A 23,711-nucleotide genomic window follows, 5' to 3' on the forward strand; every position below is an offset into this window, starting at 1 on the left:
AGTTTCATATATATCCATCATTCAGCTAGGATGTCCGAGCAACACTTACACAACACTTACAAGAGAGTAACTTCACTGAATAGGAGAAGAAAAGTTTTTAGATCGAGGGGGTAAATTCAGTAAATAAATATACGTCATTAGGGACCGCCCATGGAACCGCCCATTTGGGGGAGAGCTTTCTGTACAGAACTCAAAACATGTGCTCCTCTGATTGGTAGATAATGTTTGTAATTAATATTTTTTATACGACGTTCGATTCATTAGGCTAGCAAATTTTGTATTGTGTTTCTTGACCATTTTTGATTACGTCAAGAGCAGATTATTCAGAGAGAAGGCAAAATGCCACTATCCAGATTTGCGATGTTAATTTAAGTTCTATTTTGCCCGAACGTAGTACTAAGACCGCGTGGCCTAATGGATAAGGCGTCTGACTTCGAATCAGAAGATTGCGAGTTCGAGTCTCGTCGTGGTCGAAGACTTTTTGCAGTAGCATGACCGAGGAATTTCGGCAGGCGATTTCTAAATAGCGATCCGTATTCACACGGCAATCTCAAAGTCAGCACAAGTTTTCGATCAACAAATATAAGATATCTTTGCAAATATATTTTTTTCTTCTTCCTGAAATGAAAAATAAAATGCAGTCAATATATATATTTACATCTTTTGTATACCTGATTGCCATCTGGCATTACGATCAACCACACTCGTTTCGATGTCGTCGAAATATAAGGCGTAAATTGAATGCGCGATCTTGAAAAAAGATTTTCAATGGAATCGGCATGCAGAGTCCGATTTCGTGTTTTGATTTTGAAAAAAAAAAAAGACACCTTTTGCACGAAGTTCACGGGTACGGCTGCGATCAAGTAAAATGATAGCAGGAAATCGTGCACTTTTATAGACCACCGTTTATGAAATCGATTTATGTCTAATAAACATTAGGTGGCACATATCAAACTAACTAGATTGCAGTTATCGTGTATGTTTCCGTCTTCCACAATTTGCCAAACGATACAATAAAAATTAACCGCCCAACGTGGGGCTCGAACCCACGACCCCGAGATTAAGAGTCTCGTGCTCTACCGACTGAGCTAGCCGGGCAGATGTGTACCAATTGTAAAGAAATAGGTGTCGTTTGTGAGAAGCGGCCAGTGCGATAGTATTTTTGCGTCAACCTGTTTGCCTATGGCTATTTGTTACATCTAAAGAACAAACGCACAACTATTTTATCAGTTCCATTGATTTTATATTGAAAAGACACAAATTCTATCAGCTTCAGTGTGAAAACAATGTTGGCGCCAAAATCTCAGAAATGTTTCATTGTCAGTAATATCGAGCCCAGTAATAATGTGAATGTATTATAAAGCATATATGTATATACGATTATACGTTCGATTCATTAGGCTAGCAAATTTTGTATTGTGTTTCTTGACCATTTTTGATTACGTCAAGAGCAGATTATTCAGAGAGAAGGCAAAATGCCACTATCCAGATTTGCGATGTTAATTTAAGTTCTATTTTGCCCGAACGTAGTACTAAGACCGCGTGGCCTAATGGATAAGGCGTCTGACTTCGAATCAGAAGATTGCGAGTTCGAGTCTCGTCGTGGTCGAAGACTTTTTGCAGTAGCATGACCGAGGAATTTCGGCAGGCGATTTCTAAATAGCGATCCGTATTCACACGGCAATCTCAAAGTCAGCACAAGTTTTCGATCAACAAATATAAGATATCTTTGCAAATATATTTTTTTCTTCTTCCTGAAATGAAAAATAAAATGCAGTCAATATATATATTTACATCTTTTGTATACCTGATTGCCATCTGGCATTACGATCAACCACACTCGTTTCGATGTCGTCGAAATATAAGGCGTAAATTGAATGCGCGATCTTGAAAAAAGATTTTCAATGGAATCGGCATGCAGAGTCCGATTTCGTGTTTTGATTTTGAAAAAAAAAAAAGACACCTTTTGCACGAAGTTCACGGGTACGGCTGCGATCAAGTAAAATGATAGCAGGAAATCGTGCACTTTTATAGACCACCGTTTATGAAATCGATTTATGTCTAATAAACATTAGGTGGCACATATCAAACTAACTAGATTGCAGTTATCGTGTATGTTTCCGTCTTCCACAATTTGCCAAACGATACAATAAAAATTAACCGCCCAACGTGGGGCTCGAACCCACGACCCCGAGATTAAGAGTCTCGTGCTCTACCGACTGAGCTAGCCGGGCAGATGTGTACCAATTGTAAAGAAATAGGTGTCGTTTGTGAGAAGCGGCCAGTGCGATAGTATTTTTGCGTCAACCTGTTTGCCTATGGCTATTTGTTACATCTAAAGAACAAACGCACAACTATTTTATCAGTTCCATTGATTTTATATTGAAAAGACACAAATTCTATCAGCTTCAGTGTGAAAACAATGTTGGCGCCAAAATCTCAGAAATGTTTCATTGTCAGTAATATCGAGCCCAGTAATAATGTGAATGTATTATAAAGCATATATGTATATACGATTATACGTTCGATTCATTAGGCTAGCAAATTTTGTATTGTGTTTCTTGACCATTTTTGATTACGTCAAGAGCAGATTATTCAGAGAGAAGGCAAAATGCCACTATCCAGATTTGCGATGTTAATTTAAGTTCTATTTTGCCCGAACGTAGTACTAAGACCGCGTGGCCTAATGGATAAGGCGTCTGACTTCGAATCAGAAGATTGCGAGTTCGAGTCTCGTCGTGGTCGAAGACTTTTTGCAGTAGCATGACCGAGGAATTTCGGCAGGCGATTTCTAAATAGCGATCCGTATTCACACGGCAATCTCAAAGTCAGCACAAGTTTTCGATCAACAAATATAAGATATCTTTGCAAATATATTTTTTTCTTCTTCCTGAAATGAAAAATAAAATGCAGTCAATATATATATTTACATCTTTTGTATACCTGATTGCCATCTGGCATTACGATCAACCACACTCGTTTCGATGTCGTCGAAATATAAGGCGTAAATTGAATGCGCGATCTTGAAAAAAGATTTTCAATGGAATCGGCATGCAGAGTCCGATTTCGTGTTTTGATTTTGAAAAAAAAAAAAGACACCTTTTGCACGAAGTTCACGGGTACGGCTGCGATCAAGTAAAATGATAGCAGGAAATCGTGCACTTTTATAGACCACCGTTTATGAAATCGATTTATGTCTAATAAACATTAGGTGGCACATATCAAACTAACTAGATTGCAGTTATCGTGTATGTTTCCGTCTTCCACAATTTGCCAAACGATACAATAAAAATTAACCGCCCAACGTGGGGCTCGAACCCACGACCCCGAGATTAAGAGTCTCGTGCTCTACCGACTGAGCTAGCCGGGCAGATGTGTACCAATTGTAAAGAAATAGGTGTCGTTTGTGAGAAGCGGCCAGTGCGATAGTATTTTTGCGTCAACCTGTTTGCCTATGGCTATTTGTTACATCTAAAGAACAAACGCACAACTATTTTATCAGTTCCATTGATTTTATATTGAAAAGACACAAATTCTATCAGCTTCAGTGTGAAAACAATGTTGGCGCCAAAATCTCAGAAATGTTTCATTGTCAGTAATATCGAGCCCAGTAATAATGTGAATGTATTATAAAGCATATATGTATATACGATTATACGTTCGATTCATTAGGCTAGCAAATTTTGTATTGTGTTTCTTGACCATTTTTGATTACGTCAAGAGCAGATTATTCAGAGAGAAGGCAAAATGCCACTATCCAGATTTGCGATGTTAATTTAAGTTCTATTTTGCCCGAACGTAGTACTAAGACCGCGTGGCCTAATGGATAAGGCGTCTGACTTCGAATCAGAAGATTGCGAGTTCGAGTCTCGTCGTGGTCGAAGACTTTTTGCAGTAGCATGACCGAGGAATTTCGGCAGGCGATTTCTAAATAGCGATCCGTATTCACACGGCAATCTCAAAGTCAGCACAAGTTTTCGATCAACAAATATAAGATATCTTTGCAAATATATTTTTTTCTTCTTCCTGAAATGAAAAATAAAATGCAGTCAATATATATATTTACATCTTTTGTATACCTGATTGCCATCTGGCATTACGATCAACCACACTCGTTTCGATGTCGTCGAAATATAAGGCGTAAATTGAATGCGCGATCTTGAAAAAAGATTTTCAATGGAATCGGCATGCAGAGTCCGATTTCGTGTTTTGATTTTGAAAAAAAAAAAAGACACCTTTTGCACGAAGTTCACGGGTACGGCTGCGATCAAGTAAAATGATAGCAGGAAATCGTGCACTTTTATAGACCACCGTTTATGAAATCGATTTATGTCTAATAAACATTAGGTGGCACATATCAAACTAACTAGATTGCAGTTATCGTGTATGTTTCCGTCTTCCACAATTTGCCAAACGATACAATAAAAATTAACCGCCCAACGTGGGGCTCGAACCCACGACCCCGAGATTAAGAGTCTCGTGCTCTACCGACTGAGCTAGCCGGGCAGATGTGTACCAATTGTAAAGAAATAGGTGTCGTTTGTGAGAAGCGGCCAGTGCGATAGTATTTTTGCGTCAACCTGTTTGCCTATGGCTATTTGTTACATCTAAAGAACAAACGCACAACTATTTTATCAGTTCCATTGATTTTATATTGAAAAGACACAAATTCTATCAGCTTCAGTGTGAAAACAATGTTGGCGCCAAAATCTCAGAAATGTTTCATTGTCAGTAATATCGAGCCCAGTAATAATGTGAATGTATTATAAAGCATATATGTATATACGATTATACGTTCGATTCATTAGGCTAGCAAATTTTGTATTGTGTTTCTTGACCATTTTTGATTACGTCAAGAGCAGATTATTCAGAGAGAAGGCAAAATGCCACTATCCAGATTTGCGATGTTAATTTAAGTTCTATTTTGCCCGAACGTAGTACTAAGACCGCGTGGCCTAATGGATAAGGCGTCTGACTTCGAATCAGAAGATTGCGAGTTCGAGTCTCGTCGTGGTCGAAGACTTTTTGCAGTAGCATGACCGAGGAATTTCGGCAGGCGATTTCTAAATAGCGATCCGTATTCACACGGCAATCTCAAAGTCAGCACAAGTTTTCGATCAACAAATATAAGATATCTTTGCAAATATATTTTTTTCTTCTTCCTGAAATGAAAAATAAAATGCAGTCAATATATATATTTACATCTTTTGTATACCTGATTGCCATCTGGCATTACGATCAACCACACTCGTTTCGATGTCGTCGAAATATAAGGCGTAAATTGAATGCGCGATCTTGAAAAAAGATTTTCAATGGAATCGGCATGCAGAGTCCGATTTCGTGTTTTGATTTTGAAAAAAAAAAAAGACACCTTTTGCACGAAGTTCACGGGTACGGCTGCGATCAAGTAAAATGATAGCAGGAAATCGTGCACTTTTATAGACCACCGTTTATGAAATCGATTTATGTCTAATAAACATTAGGTGGCACATATCAAACTAACTAGATTGCAGTTATCGTGTATGTTTCCGTCTTCCACAATTTGCCAAACGATACAATAAAAATTAACCGCCCAACGTGGGGCTCGAACCCACGACCCCGAGATTAAGAGTCTCGTGCTCTACCGACTGAGCTAGCCGGGCAGATGTGTACCAATTGTAAAGAAATAGGTGTCGTTTGTGAGAAGCGGCCAGTGCGATAGTATTTTTGCGTCAACCTGTTTGCCTATGGCTATTTGTTACATCTAAAGAACAAACGCACAACTATTTTATCAGTTCCATTGATTTTATATTGAAAAGACACAAATTCTATCAGCTTCAGTGTGAAAACAATGTTGGCGCCAAAATCTCAGAAATGTTTCATTGTCAGTAATATCGAGCCCAGTAATAATGTGAATGTATTATAAAGCATATATGTATATACGATTATACGTTCGATTCATTAGGCTAGCAAATTTTGTATTGTGTTTCTTGACCATTTTTGATTACGTCAAGAGCAGATTATTCAGAGAGAAGGCAAAATGCCACTATCCAGATTTGCGATGTTAATTTAAGTTCTATTTTGCCCGAACGTAGTACTAAGACCGCGTGGCCTAATGGATAAGGCGTCTGACTTCGAATCAGAAGATTGCGAGTTCGAGTCTCGTCGTGGTCGAAGACTTTTTGCAGTAGCATGACCGAGGAATTTCGGCAGGCGATTTCTAAATAGCGATCCGTATTCACACGGCAATCTCAAAGTCAGCACAAGTTTTCGATCAACAAATATAAGATATCTTTGCAAATATATTTTTTTCTTCTTCCTGAAATGAAAAATAAAATGCAGTCAATATATATATTTACATCTTTTGTATACCTGATTGCCATCTGGCATTACGATCAACCACACTCGTTTCGATGTCGTCGAAATATAAGGCGTAAATTGAATGCGCGATCTTGAAAAAAGATTTTCAATGGAATCGGCATGCAGAGTCCGATTTCGTGTTTTGATTTTGAAAAAAAAAAAAGACACCTTTTGCACGAAGTTCACGGGTACGGCTGCGATCAAGTAAAATGATAGCAGGAAATCGTGCACTTTTATAGACCACCGTTTATGAAATCGATTTATGTCTAATAAACATTAGGTGGCACATATCAAACTAACTAGATTGCAGTTATCGTGTATGTTTCCGTCTTCCACAATTTGCCAAACGATACAATAAAAATTAACCGCCCAACGTGGGGCTCGAACCCACGACCCCGAGATTAAGAGTCTCGTGCTCTACCGACTGAGCTAGCCGGGCAGATGTGTACCAATTGTAAAGAAATAGGTGTCGTTTGTGAGAAGCGGCCAGTGCGATAGTATTTTTGCGTCAACCTGTTTGCCTATGGCTATTTGTTACATCTAAAGAACAAACGCACAACTATTTTATCAGTTCCATTGATTTTATATTGAAAAGACACAAATTCTATCAGCTTCAGTGTGAAAACAATGTTGGCGCCAAAATCTCAGAAATGTTTCATTGTCAGTAATATCGAGCCCAGTAATAATGTGAATGTATTATAAAGCATATATGTATATACGATTATACGTTCGATTCATTAGGCTAGCAAATTTTGTATTGTGTTTCTTGACCATTTTTGATTACGTCAAGAGCAGATTATTCAGAGAGAAGGCAAAATGCCACTATCCAGATTTGCGATGTTAATTTAAGTTCTATTTTGCCCGAACGTAGTACTAAGACCGCGTGGCCTAATGGATAAGGCGTCTGACTTCGAATCAGAAGATTGCGAGTTCGAGTCTCGTCGTGGTCGAAGACTTTTTGCAGTAGCATGACCGAGGAATTTCGGCAGGCGATTTCTAAATAGCGATCCGTATTCACACGGCAATCTCAAAGTCAGCACAAGTTTTCGATCAACAAATATAAGATATCTTTGCAAATATATTTTTTTCTTCTTCCTGAAATGAAAAATAAAATGCAGTCAATATATATATTTACATCTTTTGTATACCTGATTGCCATCTGGCATTACGATCAACCACACTCGTTTCGATGTCGTCGAAATATAAGGCGTAAATTGAATGCGCGATCTTGAAAAAAGATTTTCAATGGAATCGGCATGCAGAGTCCGATTTCGTGTTTTGATTTTGAAAAAAAAAAAAGACACCTTTTGCACGAAGTTCACGGGTACGGCTGCGATCAAGTAAAATGATAGCAGGAAATCGTGCACTTTTATAGACCACCGTTTATGAAATCGATTTATGTCTAATAAACATTAGGTGGCACATATCAAACTAACTAGATTGCAGTTATCGTGTATGTTTCCGTCTTCCACAATTTGCCAAACGATACAATAAAAATTAACCGCCCAACGTGGGGCTCGAACCCACGACCCCGAGATTAAGAGTCTCGTGCTCTACCGACTGAGCTAGCCGGGCAGATGTGTACCAATTGTAAAGAAATAGGTGTCGTTTGTGAGAAGCGGCCAGTGCGATAGTATTTTTGCGTCAACCTGTTTGCCTATGGCTATTTGTTACATCTAAAGAACAAACGCACAACTATTTTATCAGTTCCATTGATTTTATATTGAAAAGACACAAATTCTATCAGCTTCAGTGTGAAAACAATGTTGGCGCCAAAATCTCAGAAATGTTTCATTGTCAGTAATATCGAGCCCAGTAATAATGTGAATGTATTATAAAGCATATATGTATATACGATTATACGTTCGATTCATTAGGCTAGCAAATTTTGTATTGTGTTTCTTGACCATTTTTGATTACGTCAAGAGCAGATTATTCAGAGAGAAGGCAAAATGCCACTATCCAGATTTGCGATGTTAATTTAAGTTCTATTTTGCCCGAACGTAGTACTAAGACCGCGTGGCCTAATGGATAAGGCGTCTGACTTCGAATCAGAAGATTGCGAGTTCGAGTCTCGTCGTGGTCGAAGACTTTTTGCAGTAGCATGACCGAGGAATTTCGGCAGGCGATTTCTAAATAGCGATCCGTATTCACACGGCAATCTCAAAGTCAGCACAAGTTTTCGATCAACAAATATAAGATATCTTTGCAAATATATTTTTTTCTTCTTCCTGAAATGAAAAATAAAATGCAGTCAATATATATATTTACATCTTTTGTATACCTGATTGCCATCTGGCATTACGATCAACCACACTCGTTTCGATGTCGTCGAAATATAAGGCGTAAATTGAATGCGCGATCTTGAAAAAAGATTTTCAATGGAATCGGCATGCAGAGTCCGATTTCGTGTTTTGATTTTGAAAAAAAAAAAAGACACCTTTTGCACGAAGTTCACGGGTACGGCTGCGATCAAGTAAAATGATAGCAGGAAATCGTGCACTTTTATAGACCACCGTTTATGAAATCGATTTATGTCTAATAAACATTAGGTGGCACATATCAAACTAACTAGATTGCAGTTATCGTGTATGTTTCCGTCTTCCACAATTTGCCAAACGATACAATAAAAATTAACCGCCCAACGTGGGGCTCGAACCCACGACCCCGAGATTAAGAGTCTCGTGCTCTACCGACTGAGCTAGCCGGGCAGATGTGTACCAATTGTAAAGAAATAGGTGTCGTTTGTGAGAAGCGGCCAGTGCGATAGTATTTTTGCGTCAACCTGTTTGCCTATGGCTATTTGTTACATCTAAAGAACAAACGCACAACTATTTTATCAGTTCCATTGATTTTATATTGAAAAGACACAAATTCTATCAGCTTCAGTGTGAAAACAATGTTGGCGCCAAAATCTCAGAAATGTTTCATTGTCAGTAATATCGAGCCCAGTAATAATGTGAATGTATTATAAAGCATATATGTATATACGATTATACGTTCGATTCATTAGGCTAGCAAATTTTGTATTGTGTTTCTTGACCATTTTTGATTACGTCAAGAGCAGATTATTCAGAGAGAAGGCAAAATGCCACTATCCAGATTTGCGATGTTAATTTAAGTTCTATTTTGCCCGAACGTAGTACTAAGACCGCGTGGCCTAATGGATAAGGCGTCTGACTTCGAATCAGAAGATTGCGAGTTCGAGTCTCGTCGTGGTCGAAGACTTTTTGCAGTAGCATGACCGAGGAATTTCGGCAGGCGATTTCTAAATAGCGATCCGTATTCACACGGCAATCTCAAAGTCAGCACAAGTTTTCGATCAACAAATATAAGATATCTTTGCAAATATATTTTTTTCTTCTTCCTGAAATGAAAAATAAAATGCAGTCAATATATATATTTACATCTTTTGTATACCTGATTGCCATCTGGCATTACGATCAACCACACTCGTTTCGATGTCGTCGAAATATAAGGCGTAAATTGAATGCGCGATCTTGAAAAAAGATTTTCAATGGAATCGGCATGCAGAGTCCGATTTCGTGTTTTGATTTTGAAAAAAAAAAAAGACACCTTTTGCACGAAGTTCACGGGTACGGCTGCGATCAAGTAAAATGATAGCAGGAAATCGTGCACTTTTATAGACCACCGTTTATGAAATCGATTTATGTCTAATAAACATTAGGTGGCACATATCAAACTAACTAGATTGCAGTTATCGTGTATGTTTCCGTCTTCCACAATTTGCCAAACGATACAATAAAAATTAACCGCCCAACGTGGGGCTCGAACCCACGACCCCGAGATTAAGAGTCTCGTGCTCTACCGACTGAGCTAGCCGGGCAGATGTGTACCAATTGTAAAGAAATAGGTGTCGTTTGTGAGAAGCGGCCAGTGCGATAGTATTTTTGCGTCAACCTGTTTGCCTATGGCTATTTGTTACATCTAAAGAACAAACGCACAACTATTTTATCAGTTCCATTGATTTTATATTGAAAAGACACAAATTCTATCAGCTTCAGTGTGAAAACAATGTTGGCGCCAAAATCTCAGAAATGTTTCATTGTCAGTAATATCGAGCCCAGTAATAATGTGAATGTATTATAAAGCATATATGTATATACGATTATACGTTCGATTCATTAGGCTAGCAAATTTTGTATTGTGTTTCTTGACCATTTTTGATTACGTCAAGAGCAGATTATTCAGAGAGAAGGCAAAATGCCACTATCCAGATTTGCGATGTTAATTTAAGTTCTATTTTGCCCGAACGTAGTACTAAGACCGCGTGGCCTAATGGATAAGGCGTCTGACTTCGAATCAGAAGATTGCGAGTTCGAGTCTCGTCGTGGTCGAAGACTTTTTGCAGTAGCATGACCGAGGAATTTCGGCAGGCGATTTCTAAATAGCGATCCGTATTCACACGGCAATCTCAAAGTCAGCACAAGTTTTCGATCAACAAATATAAGATATCTTTGCAAATATATTTTTTTCTTCTTCCTGAAATGAAAAATAAAATGCAGTCAATATATATATTTACATCTTTTGTATACCTGATTGCCATCTGGCATTACGATCAACCACACTCGTTTCGATGTCGTCGAAATATAAGGCGTAAATTGAATGCGCGATCTTGAAAAAAGATTTTCAATGGAATCGGCATGCAGAGTCCGATTTCGTGTTTTGATTTTGAAAAAAAAAAAAGACACCTTTTGCACGAAGTTCACGGGTACGGCTGCGATCAAGTAAAATGATAGCAGGAAATCGTGCACTTTTATAGACCACCGTTTATGAAATCGATTTATGTCTAATAAACATTAGGTGGCACATATCAAACTAACTAGATTGCAGTTATCGTGTATGTTTCCGTCTTCCACAATTTGCCAAACGATACAATAAAAATTAACCGCCCAACGTGGGGCTCGAACCCACGACCCCGAGATTAAGAGTCTCGTGCTCTACCGACTGAGCTAGCCGGGCAGATGTGTACCAATTGTAAAGAAATAGGTGTCGTTTGTGAGAAGCGGCCAGTGCGATAGTATTTTTGCGTCAACCTGTTTGCCTATGGCTATTTGTTACATCTAAAGAACAAACGCACAACTATTTTATCAGTTCCATTGATTTTATATTGAAAAGACACAAATTCTATCAGCTTCAGTGTGAAAACAATGTTGGCGCCAAAATCTCAGAAATGTTTCATTGTCAGTAATATCGAGCCCAGTAATAATGTGAATGTATTATAAAGCATATATGTATATACGATTATACGTTCGATTCATTAGGCTAGCAAATTTTGTATTGTGTTTCTTGACCATTTTTGATTACGTCAAGAGCAGATTATTCAGAGAGAAGGCAAAATGCCACTATCCAGATTTGCGATGTTAATTTAAGTTCTATTTTGCCCGAACGTAGTACTAAGACCGCGTGGCCTAATGGATAAGGCGTCTGACTTCGAATCAGAAGATTGCGAGTTCGAGTCTCGTCGTGGTCGAAGACTTTTTGCAGTAGCATGACCGAGGAATTTCGGCAGGCGATTTCTAAATAGCGATCCGTATTCACACGGCAATCTCAAAGTCAGCACAAGTTTTCGATCAACAAATATAAGATATCTTTGCAAATATATTTTTTTCTTCTTCCTGAAATGAAAAATAAAATGCAGTCAATATATATATTTACATCTTTTGTATACCTGATTGCCATCTGGCATTACGATCAACCACACTCGTTTCGATGTCGTCGAAATATAAGGCGTAAATTGAATGCGCGATCTTGAAAAAAGATTTTCAATGGAATCGGCATGCAGAGTCCGATTTCGTGTTTTGATTTTGAAAAAAAAAAAAGACACCTTTTGCACGAAGTTCACGGGTACGGCTGCGATCAAGTAAAATGATAGCAGGAAATCGTGCACTTTTATAGACCACCGTTTATGAAATCGATTTATGTCTAATAAACATTAGGTGGCACATATCAAACTAACTAGATTGCAGTTATCGTGTATGTTTCCGTCTTCCACAATTTGCCAAACGATACAATAAAAATTAACCGCCCAACGTGGGGCTCGAACCCACGACCCCGAGATTAAGAGTCTCGTGCTCTACCGACTGAGCTAGCCGGGCAGATGTGTACCAATTGTAAAGAAATAGGTGTCGTTTGTGAGAAGCGGCCAGTGCGATAGTATTTTTGCGTCAACCTGTTTGCCTATGGCTATTTGTTACATCTAAAGAACAAACGCACAACTATTTTATCAGTTCCATTGATTTTATATTGAAAAGACACAAATTCTATCAGCTTCAGTGTGAAAACAATGTTGGCGCCAAAATCTCAGAAATGTTTCATTGTCAGTAATATCGAGCCCAGTAATAATGTGAATGTATTATAAAGCATATATGTATATACGATTATACGTTCGATTCATTAGGCTAGCAAATTTTGTATTGTGTTTCTTGACCATTTTTGATTACGTCAAGAGCAGATTATTCAGAGAGAAGGCAAAATGCCACTATCCAGATTTGCGATGTTAATTTAAGTTCTATTTTGCCCGAACGTAGTACTAAGACCGCGTGGCCTAATGGATAAGGCGTCTGACTTCGAATCAGAAGATTGCGAGTTCGAGTCTCGTCGTGGTCGAAGACTTTTTGCAGTAGCATGACCGAGGAATTTCGGCAGGCGATTTCTAAATAGCGATCCGTATTCACACGGCAATCTCAAAGTCAGCACAAGTTTTCGATCAACAAATATAAGATATCTTTGCAAATATATTTTTTTCTTCTTCCTGAAATGAAAAATAAAATGCAGTCAATATATATATTTACATCTTTTGTATACCTGATTGCCATCTGGCATTACGATCAACCACACTCGTTTCGATGTCGTCGAAATATAAGGCGTAAATTGAATGCGCGATCTTGAAAAAAGATTTTCAATGGAATCGGCATGCAGAGTCCGATTTCGTGTTTTGATTTTGAAAAAAAAAAAAGACACCTTTTGCACGAAGTTCACGGGTACGGCTGCGATCAAGTAAAATGATAGCAGGAAATCGTGCACTTTTATAGACCACCGTTTATGAAATCGATTTATGTCTAATAAACATTAGGTGGCACATATCAAACTAACTAGATTGCAGTTATCGTGTATGTTTCCGTCTTCCACAATTTGCCAAACGATACAATAAAAATTAACCGCCCAACGTGGGGCTCGAACCCACGACCCCGAGATTAAGAGTCTCGTGCTCTACCGACTGAGCTAGCCGGGCAGATGTGTACCAATTGTAAAGAAATAGGTGTCGTTTGTGAGAAGCGGCCAGTGCGATAGTATTTTTGCGTCAACCTGTTTGCCTATGGCTATTTGTTACATCTAAAGAACAAACGCACAACTATTTTATCAGTTCCATTGATTTTATATTGAAAAGACACAAATTCTATCAGCTTCAGTGTGAAAACAATGTTGGCGCCAAAATCTCAGAAATGTTTCATTGTCAGTAATATCGAGCCCAGTAATAATGTGAATGTATTATAAAGCATATATGTATATACGATTATACGTTCGATTCATTAGGCTAGCAAATTTTGTATTGTGTTTCTTGACCATTTTTGATTACGTCAAGAGCAGATTATTCAGAGAGAAGGCAAAATGCCACTATCCAGATTTGCGATGTTAATTTAAGTTCTATTTTGCCCGAACGTAGTACTAAGACCGCGTGGCCTAATGGATAAGGCGTCTGACTTCGAATCAGAAGATTGCGAGTTCGAGTCTCGTCGTGGTCGAAGACTTTTTGCAGTAGCATGACCGAGGAATTTCGGCAGGCGATTTCTAAATAGCGATCCGTATTCACACGGCAATCTCAAAGTCAGCACAAGTTTTCGATCAACAAATATAAGATATCTTTGCAAATATATTTTTTTCTTCTTCCTGAAATGAAAAATAAAATGCAGTCAATATATATATTTACATCTTTTGTATACCTGATTGCCATCTGGCATTACGATCAACCACACTCGTTTCGATGTCGTCGAAATATAAGGCGTAAATTGAATGCGCGATCTTGAAAAAAGATTTTCAATGGAATCGGCATGCAGAGTCCGATTTCGTGTTTTGATTTTGAAAAAAAAAAAAGACACCTTTTGCACGAAGTTCACGGGTACGGCTGCGATCAAGTAAAATGATAGCAGGAAATCGTGCACTTTTATAGACCACCGTTTATGAAATCGATTTATGTCTAATAAACATTAGGTGGCACATATCAAACTAACTAGATTGCAGTTATCGTGTATGTTTCCGTCTTCCACAATTTGCCAAACGATACAATAAAAATTAACCGCCCAACGTGGGGCTCGAACCCACGACCCCGAGATTAAGAGTCTCGTGCTCTACCGACTGAGCTAGCCGGGCAGATGTGTACCAATTGTAAAGAAATAGGTGTCGTTTGTGAGAAGCGGCCAGTGCGATAGTATTTTTGCGTCAACCTGTTTGCCTATGGCTATTTGTTACATCTAAAGAACAAACGCACAACTATTTTATCAGTTCCATTGATTTTATATTGAAAAGACACAAATTCTATCAGCTTCAGTGTGAAAACAATGTTGGCGCCAAAATCTCAGAAATGTTTCATTGTCAGTAATATCGAGCCCAGTAATAATGTGAATGTATTATAAAGCATATATGTATATACGATTATACGTTCGATTCATTAGGCTAGCAAATTTTGTATTGTGTTTCTTGACCATTTTTGATTACGTCAAGAGCAGATTATTCAGAGAGAAGGCAAAATGCCACTATCCAGATTTGCGATGTTAATTTAAGTTCTATTTTGCCCGAACGTAGTACTAAGACCGCGTGGCCTAATGGATAAGGCGTCTGACTTCGAATCAGAAGATTGCGAGTTCGAGTCTCGTCGTGGTCGAAGACTTTTTGCAGTAGCATGACCGAGGAATTTCGGCAGGCGATTTCTAAATAGCGATCCGTATTCACACGGCAATCTCAAAGTCAGCACAAGTTTTCGATCAACAAATATAAGATATCTTTGCAAATATATTTTTTTCTTCTTCCTGAAATGAAAAATAAAATGCAGTCAATATATATATTTACATCTTTTGTATACCTGATTGCCATCTGGCATTACGATCAACCACACTCGTTTCGATGTCGTCGAAATATAAGGCGTAAATTGAATGCGCGATCTTGAAAAAAGATTTTCAATGGAATCGGCATGCAGAGTCCGATTTCGTGTTTTGATTTTGAAAAAAAAAAAAGACACCTTTTGCACGAAGTTCACGGGTACGGCTGCGATCAAGTAAAATGATAGCAGGAAATCGTGCACTTTTATAGACCACCGTTTATGAAATCGATTTATGTCTAATAAACATTAGGTGGCACATATCAAACTAACTAGATTGCAGTTATCGTGTATGTTTCCGTCTTCCACAATTTGCCAAACGATACAATAAAAATTAACCGCCCAACGTGGGGCTCGAACCCACGACCCCGAGATTAAGAGTCTCGTGCTCTACCGACTGAGCTAGCCGGGCAGATGTGTACCAATTGTAAAGAAATAGGTGTCGTTTGTGAGAAGCGGCCAGTGCGATAGTATTTTTGCGTCAACCTGTTTGCCTATGGCTATTTGTTACATCTAAAGAACAAACGCACAACTATTTTATCAGTTCCATTGATTTTATATTGAAAAGACACAAATTCTATCAGCTTCAGTGTGAAAACAATGTTGGCGCCAAAATCTCAGAAATGTTTCATTGTCAGTAATATCGAGCCCAGTAATAATGTGAATGTATTATAAAGCATATATGTATATACGATTATACGTTCGATTCATTAGGCTAGCAAATTTTGTATTGTGTTTCTTGACCATTTTTGATTACGTCAAGAGCAGATTATTCAGAGAGAAGGCAAAATGCCACTATCCAGATTTGCGATGTTTAAGTTCTATTTTGCCCGAACGTAGTACTAAGACCGCGTGGCCTAATGGATAAGGCGTCTGACTTCGAATCAGAAGATTGCGAGTTCGAGTCTCGTCGTGGTCGAAGACTTTTTGCAGTAGCATGACCGAGGAATTTCGGCAGGCGATTTCTAAATAGCGATCCGTATTCACACGGCAATCTCAAAGTCAGCACAAGTTTTCGATCAACAAATATAAGATATCTTTGCAAATATATTTTTTTCTTCTTCCTGAAATGAAAAATAAAATGCAGTCAATATATATATTTACATCTTTTGTATACCTGATTGCCATCTGGCATTACGATCAACCACACTCGTTTCGATGTCGTCGAAATATAAGGCGTAAATTGAATGCGCGATCTTGAAAAAAGATTTTCAATGGAATCGGCATGCAGAGTCCGATTTCGTGTTTTGATTTTGAAAAAAAAAAAAGACACCTTTTGCACGAAGTTCACGGGTACGGCTGCGATCAAGTAAAATGATAGCAGGAAATCGTGCACTTTTATAGACCACCGTTTATGAAATCGATTTATGTCTAATAAACATTAGGTGGCACATATCAAACTAACTAGATTGCAGTTATCGTGTATGTTTCCGTCTTCCACAATTTGCCAAACGATACAATAAAAATTAACCGCCCAACGTGGGGCTCGAACCCACGACCCCGAGATTAAGAGTCTCGTGCTCTACCAACTGAGCTAGCCGGGCAGATGTGTACCAATTGTAAAGAAATAGGTGTCGTTTGTGAGAAGCGGCCAGTGCGATAGTATTTTTGCGTCAACCTGTTTGCCTATGGCTATTTGTTACATCTAAAGAACAAACGCACAACTATTTTATCAGTTCCATTGATTTTATATTGAAAAGACACAAATTCTATCAGCTTCAGTGTGAAAACAATGTTGGCGCCAAAATCTCAGAAATGTTTCATTGTCAGTAATATCGAGCCCAGTAATAATGTGAATGTATTATAAAGCATATATGTATATACGATTATACGTTCGATTCATTAGGCTAGCAAATTTTGTATTGTGTTTCTTGACCATTTTTGATTACGTCAAGAGCAGATTATTCAGAGAGAAGGCAAAATGCCACTATCCAGATTTGCGATGTTTAAGTTCTATTTTGCCCGAACGTAGTACTAAGACCGCGTGGCCTAATGGATAAGGCGTCTGACTTCGAATCAGAAGATTGCGAGTTCGAGTCTCGTCGTGGTCGAAGACTTTTTGCAGTAGCATGACCGAGGAATTTCGGCAGGCGATTTCTAAATAGCGATCCGTATTCACACGGCAATCTCAAAGTCAGCACAAGTTTTCGATCAACAAATATAAGATATCTTTGCAAATATATTTTTTTCTTCTTCCTGAAATGAAAAATAAAATGCAGTCAATATATATATTTACATCTTTTGTATACCTGATTGCCATCTGGCATTACGATCAACCACACTCGTTTCGATGTCGTCGAAATATAAGGCGTAAATTGAATGCGCGATCTTGAAAAAAGATTTTCAATGGAATCGGCATGCAGAGTCCGATTTCGTGTTTTGATTTTGAAAAAAAAAAAGACACCTTTTGCACGAAGTTCACGGGTACGGCTGCGATCAAGTAAAATGATAGCAGGAAATCGTGCACTTTTATAGACCACCGTTTATGAAATCGATTTATGTCTTATAAACATTAGGTGGCACATATCAAACTAACTAGATTGCAGTTATCGTGTATGTTTCCGTCTTCCACAATTTGCCAAACGATACAATAAAAATTAACCGCCCAACGTGGGGCTCGAACCCACGACCCCGAGATTAAGAGTCTCGTGCTCTACCGACTGAGCTAGCCGGGCAGATGTGTACCAATTGTAAAGAAATAGGTGTCGTTTGTGAGAAGCGGCCAGTGCGATAGTATTTTTGCGTCAACCTGTTTGCCTATGGCTATTTGTTACATCTAAAGAACAAACGCACAACTATTTTATCAGTTCCATTGATTTTATATTGAAAAGACACAAATTCTATCAGCTTCAGTGTGAAAACAATGTTGGCGCCAAAATCTCAGAAATGTTTCATTGTCAGTAATATCGAGCCCAGTAATAATGTGAATGTATTATAAAGCATATATGTATATACGATTATACGTTCGATTCATTAGGCTAGCAAATTTTGTATTGTGTTTCTTGACCATTTTTGATTACGTCAAGAGCAGATTATTCAGAGAGAAGGCAAAATGCCACTATCCAGATTTGCGATGTTAATTTAAGTTCTATTTTGCCCGAACGTAGTACTAAGACCGCGTGGCCTAATGGATAAGGCGTCTGACTTCGAATCAGAAGATTGCGAGTTCGAGTCTCGTCGTGGTCGAAGACTTTTTGCAGTAGCATGACCGAGGAATTTCGGCAGGCGATTTCTAAATAGCGATCCGTATTCACACGGCAATCTCAAAGTCAGCACAAGTTTTCGATCAACAAATATAAGATATCTTTGCAAATATATTTTTTTCTTCTTCCTGAAATGAAAAATAAAATGCAGTCAATATATATATTTACATCTTTTGTATACCTGATTGCCATCTGGCATTACGATCAACCACACTCGTTTCGATGTCGTCGAAATATAAGGCGTAAATTGAATGCGCGATCTTGAAAAAAGATTTTCAATGGAATCGGCATGCAGAGTCCGATTTCGTGTTTTGATTTTGAAAAAAAAAAAGACACCTTTTGCACGAAGTTCACGGGTACGGCTGCGATCAAGTAAAATGATAGCAGGAAATCGTGCACTTTTATAGACCACCGTTTATGAAATCGATTTATGTCTAATAAACATTAGGTGGCACATATCAAACTAACTAGATTGCAGTTATCGTGTATGTTTCCGTCTTCCACAATTTGCCAAACGATACAATAAAAATTAACCGCCCAACGTGGGGCTCGAACCCACGACCCCGAGATTAAGAGTCTCGTGCTCTACCGACTGAGCTAGCCGGGCAGATGTGTACCAATTGTAAAGAAATAGGTGTCGTTTGTGAGAAGCGGCCAGTGCGATAGTATTTTTGCGTCAACCTGTTTGCCTATGGCTATTTGTTACATCTAAAGAACAAACGCACAACTATTTTATCAGTTCCATTGATTTTATATTGAAAAGACACAAATTCTATCAGCTTCAGTGTGAAAACAATGTTGGCGCCAAAATCTCAGAAATGTTTCATTGTCAGTAATATCGAGCCCAGTAATAATGTGAATGTATTATAAAGCATATATGTATATACGATTATACGTTCGATTCATTAGGCTAGCAAATTTTGTATTGTGTTTCTTGACCATTTTTGATTACGTCAAGAGCAGATTATTCAGAGAGAAGGCAAAATGCCACTATCCAGATTTGCGATGTTTAAGTTCTATTTTGCCCGAACGTAGTACTAAGACCGCGTGGCCTAATGGATAAGGCGTCTGACTTCGAATCAGAAGATTGCGAGTTCGAGTCTCGTCGTGGTCGAAGACTTTTTGCAGTAGCATGACCGAGGAATTTCGGCAGGCGATTTCTAAATAGCGATCCGTATTCACACGGCAATCTCAAAGTCAGCACAAGTTTTCGATCAACAAATATAAGATATCTTTGCAAATATATTTTTTTCTTCTTCCTGAAATGAAAAATAAAATGCAGTCAATATATATATTTACATCTTTTGTATACCTGATTGCCATCTGGCATTACGATCAACCACACTCGTTTCGATGTCGTCGAAATATAAGGCGTAAATTGAATGCGCGATCTTGAAAAAAGATTTTCAATGGAATCGGCATGCAGAGTCCGATTTCGTGTTTTGATTTTGAAAAAAAAAAGACACCTTTTGCACGAAGTTCACGGGTACGGCTGCGATCAAGTAAAATGATAGCAGGAAATCGTGCACTTTTATAGACCACCGTTTATGAAATCGATTTATGTCTAATAAACATTAGGTGGCACATATCAAACTAACTAGATTGCAGTTATCGTGTATGTTTCCGTCTTCCACAATTTGCCAAACGATACAATAAAAATTAACCGCCCAACGTGGGGCTCGAACCCACGACCCCGAGATTAAGAGTCTCGTGCTCTACCGACTGAGCTAGCCGGGCAGATGTGTACCAATTGTAAAGAAATAGGTGTCGTTTGTGAGAAGCGGCCAGTGCGATAGTATTTTTGCGTCAACCTGTTTGCCTATGGCTATTTGTTACATCTAAAGAACAAACGCACAACTATTTTATCAGTTCCATTGATTTTATATTGAAAAGACACAAATTCTATCAGCTTCAGTGTGAAAACAATGTTGGCGCCAAAATCTCAGAAATGTTTCATTGTCAGTAATATCGAGCCCAGTAATAATGTGAATGTATTATAAAGCATATATGTATATACGATTATACGTTCGATTCATTAGGCTAGCAAATTTTGTATTGTGTTTCTTGACCATTTTTGATTACGTCAAGAGCAGATTATTCAGAGAGAAGGCAAAATGCCACTATCCAGATTTGCGATGTTAATTTAAGTTCTATTTTGCCCGAACGTAGTACTAAGACCGCGTGGCCTAATGGATAAGGCGTCTGACTTCGAATCAGAAGATTGCGAGTTCGAGTCTCGTCGTGGTCGAAGACTTTTTGCAGTAGCATGACCGAGGAATTTCGGCAGGCGATTTCTAAATAGCGATCCGTATTCACACGGCAATCTCAAAGTCAGCACAAGTTTTCGATCAACAAATATAAGATATCTTTGCAAATATATTTTTTTCTTCTTCCTGAAATGAAAAATAAAATGCAGTCAATATATATATTTACATCTTTTGTATACCTGATTGCCATCTGGCATTACGATCAACCACACTCGTTTCGATGTCGTCGAAATATAAGGCGTAAATTGAATGCGCGATCTTGAAAAAAGATTTTCAATGGAATCGGCATGCAGAGTCCGATTTCGTGTTTTGATTTTGAAAAAAAAAAAAGACACCTTTTGCACGAAGTTCACGGGTACGGCTGCGATCAAGTAAAATGATAGCAGGAAATCGTGCACTTTTATAGACCACCGTTTATGAAATCGATTTATGTCTAATAAACATTAGGTGGCACATATCAAACTAACTAGATTGCAGTTATCGTGTATGTTTCCGTCTTCCACAATTTGCCAAACGATACAATAAAAATTAACCGCCCAACGTGGGGCTCGAACCCACGACCCCGAGATTAAGAGTCTCGTGCTCTACCGACTGAGCTAGCCGGGCAGATGTGTACCAATTGTAAAGAAATAGGTGTCGTTTGTGAGAAGCGGCCAGTGCGATAGTATTTTTGCGTCAACCTGTTTGCCTATGGCTATTTGTTACATCTAAAGAACAAACGCACAACTATTTTATCAGTTCCATTGATTTTATATTGAAAAGACACAAATTCTATCAGCTTCAGTGTGAAAACAATGTTGGCGCCAAAATCTCAGAAATGTTTCATTGTCAGTAATATCGAGCCCAGTAATAATGTGAATGTATTATAAAGCATATATGTATATACGATTATACGTTCGATTCATTAGGCTAGCAAATTTTGTATTGTGTTTCTTGACCATTTTTGATTACGTCAAGAGCAGATTATTCAGAGAGAAGGCAAAATGCCACTATCCAGATTTGCGATGTTTAAGTTCTATTTTGCCCGAACGTAGTACTAAGACCGCGTGGCCTAATGGATAAGGCGTCTGACTTCGAATCAGAAGATTGCGAGTTCGAGTCTCGTCGTGGTCGAAGACTTTTTGCAGTAGCATGACCGAGGAATTTCGGCAGGCGATTTCTAAATAGCGATCCGTATTCACACGGCAATCTCAAAGTCAGCACAAGTTTTCGATCAACAAATATAAGATATCTTTGCAAATATATTTTTTTCTTCTTCCTGAAATGAAAAATAAAATGCAGTCAATATATATATTTACATCTTTTGTATACCTGATTGCCATCTGGCATTACGATCAACCACACTCGTTTCGATGTCGTCGAAATATAAGGCGTAAATTGAATGCGCGATCTTGAAAAAAGATTTTCAATGGAATCGGCATGCAGAGTCCGATTTCGTGTTTTGATTTTGAAAAAAAAAAAGACACCTTTTGCACGAAGTTCACGGGTACGGCTGCGATCAAGTAAAATGATAGCAGGAAATCGTGCACTTTTATAGACCACCGTTTATGAAATCGATTTATGTCTAATAAACATTAGGTGGCACATATCAAACTAACTAGATTGCAGTTATCGTGTATGTTTCCGTCTTCCACAATTTGCCAAACGATACAATAAAAATTAACCGCCCAACGTGGGGCTCGAACCCACGACCCCGAGATTAAGAGTCTCGTGCTCTACCGACTGAGCTAGCCGGGCAGATGTGTACCAATTGTAAAGAAATAGGTGTCGTTTGTGAGAAGCGGCCAGTGCGATAGTATTTTTGCGTCAACCTGTTTGCCTATGGCTATTTGTTACATCTAAAGAACAAACGCACAACTATTTTATCAGTTCCATTGATTTTATATTGAAAAGACACAAATTCTATCAGCTTCAGTGTGAAAACAATGTTGGCGCCAAAATCTCAGAAATGTTTCATTGTCAGTAATATCGAGCCCAGTAATAATGTGAATGTATTATAAAGCATATATGTATATACGATTATACGTTCGATTCATTAGGCTAGCAAATTTTGTATTGTGTTTCTTGACCATTTTTGATTACGTCAAGAGCAGATTATTCAGAGAGAAGGCAAAATGCCACTATCCAGATTTGCGATGTTAATTTAAGTTCTATTTTGCCCGAACGTAGTACTAAGACCGCGTGGCCTAATGGATAAGGCGTCTGACTTCGAATCAGAAGATTGCGAGTTCGAGTCTCGTCGTGGTCGAAGACTTTTTGCAGTAGCATGACCGAGGAATTTCGGCAGGCGATTTCTAAATAGCGATCCGTATTCACACGGCAATCTCAAAGTCAGCACAAGTTTTCGATCAACAAATATAAGATATCTTTGCAAATATATTTTTTTCTTCTTCCTGAAATGAAAAATAAAATGCAGTCAATATATATATTTACATCTTTTGTATACCTGATTGCCATCTGGCATTACGATCAACCACACTCGTTTCGATGTCGTCGAAATATAAGGCGTAAATTGAATGCGCGATCTTGAAAAAAGATTTTCAATGGAATCGGCATGCAGAGTCCGATTTCGTGTTTTGATTTTGAAAAAAAAAAAAGACACCTTTTGCACGAAGTTCACGGGTACGGCTGCGATCAAGTAAAATGATAGCAGGAAATCGTGCACTTTTATAGACCACCGTTTATGAAATCGATTTATGTCTAATAAACATTAGGTGGCACATATCAAACTAACTAGATTGCAGTTATCGTGTATGTTTCCGTCTTCCACAATTTGCCAAACGATAC

At 38.3% G+C, this 23,711-nt stretch overlaps 41 non-coding genes across 41 annotated transcripts; 21 read left to right on the top strand and 20 right to left on the bottom strand.

Moving 5' to 3' along the window:
* Positions 1-400: 400 nt before the first annotated feature.
* Trnar-ucg (transfer RNA arginine (anticodon UCG)) lies at positions 401-473 on the top strand. The gene has a single exon. It is a non-coding gene; the product is annotated as a tRNA-Arg (tRNA).
* A 552-nt stretch (positions 474-1,025) lies between these two features.
* On the bottom strand, positions 1,026-1,098 carry Trnak-cuu (transfer RNA lysine (anticodon CUU)). Its single transcript has one exon. It is a non-coding gene; the product is annotated as a tRNA-Lys (tRNA).
* Positions 1,099-1,536: 438 nt separating this feature from the next.
* Positions 1,537-1,609, top strand: Trnar-ucg (transfer RNA arginine (anticodon UCG)). Its single transcript has one exon. It is a non-coding gene; the product is annotated as a tRNA-Arg (tRNA).
* A 552-nt stretch (positions 1,610-2,161) lies between these two features.
* Positions 2,162-2,234, bottom strand: Trnak-cuu (transfer RNA lysine (anticodon CUU)). Its single transcript has one exon. It is a non-coding gene; the product is annotated as a tRNA-Lys (tRNA).
* A 438-nt stretch (positions 2,235-2,672) lies between these two features.
* Positions 2,673-2,745, top strand: Trnar-ucg (transfer RNA arginine (anticodon UCG)). Its single transcript has one exon. It is a non-coding gene; the product is annotated as a tRNA-Arg (tRNA).
* A 552-nt stretch (positions 2,746-3,297) lies between these two features.
* On the bottom strand, positions 3,298-3,370 carry Trnak-cuu (transfer RNA lysine (anticodon CUU)). The gene has a single exon. It is a non-coding gene; the product is annotated as a tRNA-Lys (tRNA).
* Positions 3,371-3,808: 438 nt separating this feature from the next.
* Positions 3,809-3,881, top strand: Trnar-ucg (transfer RNA arginine (anticodon UCG)). Its single transcript has one exon. It is a non-coding gene; the product is annotated as a tRNA-Arg (tRNA).
* A 552-nt stretch (positions 3,882-4,433) lies between these two features.
* Positions 4,434-4,506, bottom strand: Trnak-cuu (transfer RNA lysine (anticodon CUU)). The gene has a single exon. It is a non-coding gene; the product is annotated as a tRNA-Lys (tRNA).
* Positions 4,507-4,944: 438 nt separating this feature from the next.
* Positions 4,945-5,017, top strand: Trnar-ucg (transfer RNA arginine (anticodon UCG)). The gene has a single exon. It is a non-coding gene; the product is annotated as a tRNA-Arg (tRNA).
* A 552-nt stretch (positions 5,018-5,569) lies between these two features.
* On the bottom strand, positions 5,570-5,642 carry Trnak-cuu (transfer RNA lysine (anticodon CUU)). Its single transcript has one exon. It is a non-coding gene; the product is annotated as a tRNA-Lys (tRNA).
* Positions 5,643-6,080: 438 nt separating this feature from the next.
* Positions 6,081-6,153, top strand: Trnar-ucg (transfer RNA arginine (anticodon UCG)). Its single transcript has one exon. It is a non-coding gene; the product is annotated as a tRNA-Arg (tRNA).
* A 552-nt stretch (positions 6,154-6,705) lies between these two features.
* On the bottom strand, positions 6,706-6,778 carry Trnak-cuu (transfer RNA lysine (anticodon CUU)). Its single transcript has one exon. It is a non-coding gene; the product is annotated as a tRNA-Lys (tRNA).
* Positions 6,779-7,216: 438 nt separating this feature from the next.
* Trnar-ucg (transfer RNA arginine (anticodon UCG)) lies at positions 7,217-7,289 on the top strand. The gene has a single exon. It is a non-coding gene; the product is annotated as a tRNA-Arg (tRNA).
* A 552-nt stretch (positions 7,290-7,841) lies between these two features.
* Positions 7,842-7,914, bottom strand: Trnak-cuu (transfer RNA lysine (anticodon CUU)). Its single transcript has one exon. It is a non-coding gene; the product is annotated as a tRNA-Lys (tRNA).
* Positions 7,915-8,352: 438 nt separating this feature from the next.
* Positions 8,353-8,425, top strand: Trnar-ucg (transfer RNA arginine (anticodon UCG)). Its single transcript has one exon. It is a non-coding gene; the product is annotated as a tRNA-Arg (tRNA).
* Positions 8,426-8,977: 552 nt separating this feature from the next.
* Trnak-cuu (transfer RNA lysine (anticodon CUU)) lies at positions 8,978-9,050 on the bottom strand. The gene has a single exon. It is a non-coding gene; the product is annotated as a tRNA-Lys (tRNA).
* A 438-nt stretch (positions 9,051-9,488) lies between these two features.
* On the top strand, positions 9,489-9,561 carry Trnar-ucg (transfer RNA arginine (anticodon UCG)). The gene has a single exon. It is a non-coding gene; the product is annotated as a tRNA-Arg (tRNA).
* Positions 9,562-10,113: 552 nt separating this feature from the next.
* On the bottom strand, positions 10,114-10,186 carry Trnak-cuu (transfer RNA lysine (anticodon CUU)). Its single transcript has one exon. It is a non-coding gene; the product is annotated as a tRNA-Lys (tRNA).
* A 438-nt stretch (positions 10,187-10,624) lies between these two features.
* On the top strand, positions 10,625-10,697 carry Trnar-ucg (transfer RNA arginine (anticodon UCG)). Its single transcript has one exon. It is a non-coding gene; the product is annotated as a tRNA-Arg (tRNA).
* A 552-nt stretch (positions 10,698-11,249) lies between these two features.
* On the bottom strand, positions 11,250-11,322 carry Trnak-cuu (transfer RNA lysine (anticodon CUU)). Its single transcript has one exon. It is a non-coding gene; the product is annotated as a tRNA-Lys (tRNA).
* Positions 11,323-11,760: 438 nt separating this feature from the next.
* Positions 11,761-11,833, top strand: Trnar-ucg (transfer RNA arginine (anticodon UCG)). Its single transcript has one exon. It is a non-coding gene; the product is annotated as a tRNA-Arg (tRNA).
* Positions 11,834-12,385: 552 nt separating this feature from the next.
* Positions 12,386-12,458, bottom strand: Trnak-cuu (transfer RNA lysine (anticodon CUU)). The gene has a single exon. It is a non-coding gene; the product is annotated as a tRNA-Lys (tRNA).
* A 438-nt stretch (positions 12,459-12,896) lies between these two features.
* On the top strand, positions 12,897-12,969 carry Trnar-ucg (transfer RNA arginine (anticodon UCG)). The gene has a single exon. It is a non-coding gene; the product is annotated as a tRNA-Arg (tRNA).
* Positions 12,970-13,521: 552 nt separating this feature from the next.
* Trnak-cuu (transfer RNA lysine (anticodon CUU)) lies at positions 13,522-13,594 on the bottom strand. Its single transcript has one exon. It is a non-coding gene; the product is annotated as a tRNA-Lys (tRNA).
* A 438-nt stretch (positions 13,595-14,032) lies between these two features.
* On the top strand, positions 14,033-14,105 carry Trnar-ucg (transfer RNA arginine (anticodon UCG)). Its single transcript has one exon. It is a non-coding gene; the product is annotated as a tRNA-Arg (tRNA).
* Positions 14,106-14,657: 552 nt separating this feature from the next.
* Positions 14,658-14,730, bottom strand: Trnak-cuu (transfer RNA lysine (anticodon CUU)). The gene has a single exon. It is a non-coding gene; the product is annotated as a tRNA-Lys (tRNA).
* Positions 14,731-15,168: 438 nt separating this feature from the next.
* Positions 15,169-15,241, top strand: Trnar-ucg (transfer RNA arginine (anticodon UCG)). Its single transcript has one exon. It is a non-coding gene; the product is annotated as a tRNA-Arg (tRNA).
* Positions 15,242-15,793: 552 nt separating this feature from the next.
* Positions 15,794-15,866, bottom strand: Trnak-cuu (transfer RNA lysine (anticodon CUU)). Its single transcript has one exon. It is a non-coding gene; the product is annotated as a tRNA-Lys (tRNA).
* A 434-nt stretch (positions 15,867-16,300) lies between these two features.
* Trnar-ucg (transfer RNA arginine (anticodon UCG)) lies at positions 16,301-16,373 on the top strand. Its single transcript has one exon. It is a non-coding gene; the product is annotated as a tRNA-Arg (tRNA).
* A 552-nt stretch (positions 16,374-16,925) lies between these two features.
* Positions 16,926-16,998, bottom strand: Trnak-cuu (transfer RNA lysine (anticodon CUU)). Its single transcript has one exon. It is a non-coding gene; the product is annotated as a tRNA-Lys (tRNA).
* A 434-nt stretch (positions 16,999-17,432) lies between these two features.
* On the top strand, positions 17,433-17,505 carry Trnar-ucg (transfer RNA arginine (anticodon UCG)). Its single transcript has one exon. It is a non-coding gene; the product is annotated as a tRNA-Arg (tRNA).
* Positions 17,506-18,056: 551 nt separating this feature from the next.
* Trnak-cuu (transfer RNA lysine (anticodon CUU)) lies at positions 18,057-18,129 on the bottom strand. The gene has a single exon. It is a non-coding gene; the product is annotated as a tRNA-Lys (tRNA).
* Positions 18,130-18,567: 438 nt separating this feature from the next.
* On the top strand, positions 18,568-18,640 carry Trnar-ucg (transfer RNA arginine (anticodon UCG)). The gene has a single exon. It is a non-coding gene; the product is annotated as a tRNA-Arg (tRNA).
* A 551-nt stretch (positions 18,641-19,191) lies between these two features.
* Positions 19,192-19,264, bottom strand: Trnak-cuu (transfer RNA lysine (anticodon CUU)). The gene has a single exon. It is a non-coding gene; the product is annotated as a tRNA-Lys (tRNA).
* A 434-nt stretch (positions 19,265-19,698) lies between these two features.
* On the top strand, positions 19,699-19,771 carry Trnar-ucg (transfer RNA arginine (anticodon UCG)). The gene has a single exon. It is a non-coding gene; the product is annotated as a tRNA-Arg (tRNA).
* Positions 19,772-20,321: 550 nt separating this feature from the next.
* Positions 20,322-20,394, bottom strand: Trnak-cuu (transfer RNA lysine (anticodon CUU)). The gene has a single exon. It is a non-coding gene; the product is annotated as a tRNA-Lys (tRNA).
* Positions 20,395-20,832: 438 nt separating this feature from the next.
* Positions 20,833-20,905, top strand: Trnar-ucg (transfer RNA arginine (anticodon UCG)). Its single transcript has one exon. It is a non-coding gene; the product is annotated as a tRNA-Arg (tRNA).
* Positions 20,906-21,457: 552 nt separating this feature from the next.
* On the bottom strand, positions 21,458-21,530 carry Trnak-cuu (transfer RNA lysine (anticodon CUU)). Its single transcript has one exon. It is a non-coding gene; the product is annotated as a tRNA-Lys (tRNA).
* Positions 21,531-21,964: 434 nt separating this feature from the next.
* Trnar-ucg (transfer RNA arginine (anticodon UCG)) lies at positions 21,965-22,037 on the top strand. Its single transcript has one exon. It is a non-coding gene; the product is annotated as a tRNA-Arg (tRNA).
* Positions 22,038-22,588: 551 nt separating this feature from the next.
* Trnak-cuu (transfer RNA lysine (anticodon CUU)) lies at positions 22,589-22,661 on the bottom strand. Its single transcript has one exon. It is a non-coding gene; the product is annotated as a tRNA-Lys (tRNA).
* A 438-nt stretch (positions 22,662-23,099) lies between these two features.
* On the top strand, positions 23,100-23,172 carry Trnar-ucg (transfer RNA arginine (anticodon UCG)). Its single transcript has one exon. It is a non-coding gene; the product is annotated as a tRNA-Arg (tRNA).
* Positions 23,173-23,711: the final 539 nt, after the last annotated feature.

Source organism: Mytilus galloprovincialis, chromosome 3 (assembly GCF_965363235.1).
Source record: "Mytilus galloprovincialis chromosome 3, xbMytGall1.hap1.1, whole genome shotgun sequence".
NCBI classification, from domain to species: Eukaryota; Metazoa; Mollusca; class Bivalvia; order Mytilida; family Mytilidae; genus Mytilus; species Mytilus galloprovincialis.